We start from the raw sequence: 3,427 nt of genomic DNA on the forward strand, positions 1-3,427 counted from the left end.
AAGAGTGCACTCCCACATCCCAAGCGTCTCAACATGCCGTCGTAGTGCCCTTTCTCACAAGACCATGCACTACACATGCATTTCAAAATGCTGCAAGCAAAAGGGGGCAGGGCATCGTCGACAGTGCGTTAGGTGGTGGGGCCACTGGCGTCTCAAAACGCTGCACAAATGCAGTGCGGAGGTTGACACCACACGGGCAGAGGGCAAGGACACGAACTCCGATAGCATGGACATCGTTCTAAAACACTTGTTTTGCAGGGGGGTGGGTGGCGGCATGGAATTCCAACAGAGGTGCTAGCGGGGTGCTAGCTTCTTCGATTAGCAGAAAACGCCAACGTTTTGATATGCAGCTACAACGAGAGAGGGGGGGATGGTGCCGACAATGACAAGGAAAGTGACCGCTTCTTCTTCTCCTTTTTTGAGTTGCTCCTCCAATCCAAGACCTTCAAGGAGCACACAACTCTGATACCATGTCAAAGTCGATGATGCAGAAGCGTAGAGACCAAGGGGAGTGAGCACGAGAGAGAGAGAGAGAGAGAGAGAGAGAGAGAGAGAGAGAGAGAGAGAGAGAGAGAGAGAGAGAGAGAGAGAGAGAGAGAGAGAGAGAGAGAGAACAAGAGAGAGAGTCTCTTGAACCAATCAACCCTGGCAATGAATAACTGAATGTGTATACAATGGAGGCAAGGGGTTGCTTATATGGAAATCCCAGTAAATTTCCCTACCCAAGACTTTCACAAATAAGTAAAATAAACACCTAAAAGCCAAACTAAATAAGGGATCACCTTGGGCAGTGTTAAGTATGGAGCCTGATTTACCCCTTGTAATTTTTTGTGGTAAAAATGCACATTTGTAAGGCCCCCATTATGAGGAGAAGCCATCGTGAGTGAAGAAAAATAACTCGCCGAAAAATAAAATCACTCGCCGAAAACCAAAATTTTCACGGCCAATCTCGCTGGAATATTCCTTTTCGTCGGAATATTATGGTCGAAAGGCGGTCGGAAAGTGGTCGGAAAACGACCGGTCGGCTGGCCGGTGGTCGAAAGTCAATGGTCGGTGGCCAGTGGTCGAATTCAATGGCCGCCGAATTCAAAAGCGAACTTGTCTTCTCAAGGGCGGCCACACATGGGCGGATTGGAGGGTCCGATTTGGACTTATCTACACAAGGGCGGCTACACATGGTTGCCTCTTATGAGAGAGGGTAGCCCTTTTGGTCTATAAAAGGAGGCCATTTCTACACACATTTCATAGTGTGAAGTTGATGCAACAAGGTGGGTGTGAGGTGGTGAGAGTGAAGCAAGGCGGGAGATCCAAAAGGGTATAAGCCCTTTGTAACCTACTTCTTGTTTTGAAGTACTAAAGCATTGAGTGGCTGCTTTCCCGTGGACGTAGCCCATATTGGGTGAATGAAAGGACAAGGGAACTGAACATGCTCATCACCACCCAGCCATGCCCTATATAGGCCCCTGGCCTTCTAAATATAGGGACCCCCTTGACTGCATGTCCGTCCTAGCCCTTGGCCCGGACTGGTCCTACCCTTGTCCTGACATTACTTCCCCCTTGGAGAAGCGTTTTCGTACGCGAAAACACAAGTGATGCTATCTTCATAAGAATACTAATATTTTCTACCGTAACATCCCACATGGATCCAACGGTTCATTTGAGTTGAACCCAGTTTAGTAGGAGGTTCAATAAACCAAGAGTAACATCTTGATTTTCTACATTGTTGTCCATTTGTAACCATCTGATGGTATCGGTTCCTATTCAAACGTAGTGTGTAGACTCCATTTAGAACGCTCATGAGCATGGTAAACGAGTTTATCACAACACATGTGTACCAAAAAGAGTACCCTAACGAGTGTTCAAGGTTGAGAACCCGAGTTATACATGAAGAGACTACCTAGTCGCAACATGCGTTAACTGATAGTAAGTAAACTCCAAAAAGAGCAATAAATGCTTATGAATTTGATTTCTTGGTGCTAATGTACGCACTTTGCATATCCTTTAGCCCAAGATTACACTTTGTAATCTGTTAATCCCCTTGGATACTGACAGTACTGAGTACTAAGGTGTGTTTCCCCCAGGGTTTACAGACAGTCTTCCCGGACGACTGGTAAACGGGGAGTCACAGTAGCGTATAACGTTGTTGAGGAATCAACAATGTTCGGAATAACCATCGTGGTTAACTTGAAAAATCCCCAAACACCCAAACCGAGCCATGAACTCTGTCGGTGATTAGTAGACTGAAAAGTAATCTCATAGAGATAGTGCACATAAAGTGCAAAATGCTTCATAAGCAACAACCTGAGGAATATGCATGCCGTTCCAAATCAACCTTTGCTAAACACTAGGGCCCATAACACCTAATGTGCATGCATTTAGCAAAAACTAACCTGAACGTGTATATCCATAATGATCCTTGCCAATACTTATGGCAAATGTGATGCGCCTAGCACGCATTAAAAGGAATGTAAATAGTTCTGAAAAGAAACTAAATACTTTTAGTTGCAATCTTTTGCAAGCCTTGAAGAAACGTCTGAATCACAATAGAAGGTGAAACATTGATCACTTCTAGGTACAGATAATGAAACTTTGTCATTAACAACTTATAGCCATGCTATATGTATAAACAACCATCTGTAATGTTGTTTAGCAGTACTTGTAGCTTAACAAGTCATTCTAAGTATCCGAAAATTTCTGGCCACGAAATTGCTCCTGATACGTCGTGCTAAAAATGGTCTAGAAAACAGATGTGACCAGCACCTAGGGACTTTGTCGTGACACATAATTGAAATAATGGCGCCAGTGTCAGTCCAGAGACTCATATTCTCCACATGTGGAATATGCCTCATGTAAGGATGTGTAAAAAATAACATTCTTCAAGTACAAGATGTACTTGTGTGTGGAGGTAACTACAAACACTCTGCAACGCGAGTGAGAGGGACCCTCTTTATCATGCTCCACACTGGCTAAACCGAACTCCTTGAGTTCCTAGACCATGTTGTATCCCATGTGACAACATGTGCCAAATCGAACCCTACAAGTAGGTTCGTAACAGCATAAGGCAGAAAGGTAGATTGGACACTTGGCTCAAAATACTTTGTGCTAACATGCCCTTGGCATGGCTCTGTACCATTCAAGTGTACTTATACGTCTTGGAAAAAATACAAGCAAAGCTTACAAAAGTTAGAAACACCAAATCAATATATGCGTACCTGGAGGTTTGAACGTAATGTTCACTTACCCGTATTCAAACGGAGAGGAGACGTCTCCTACCTGAAAAACAAACATCATTGCACTGGGAACCATGGGTGTTGCCTTCGCAATCCAACCCCTTTGGTTAAAATCTACATAGTCAAACGCTTTGGTAAGACCCTTTGTAGAAACGGCTCAACTAGCAGGTAACAGTAACCAACATAGTTAACCATGT

The sequence above is a fragment of the Adiantum capillus-veneris genome, chromosome 28 (assembly GCF_014529385.1).
Source record: "Adiantum capillus-veneris isolate H3 chromosome 28, ASM1452938v2, whole genome shotgun sequence".
In the NCBI taxonomy this organism is placed as follows: domain Eukaryota; kingdom Viridiplantae; phylum Streptophyta; class Polypodiopsida; order Polypodiales; family Pteridaceae; genus Adiantum; species Adiantum capillus-veneris.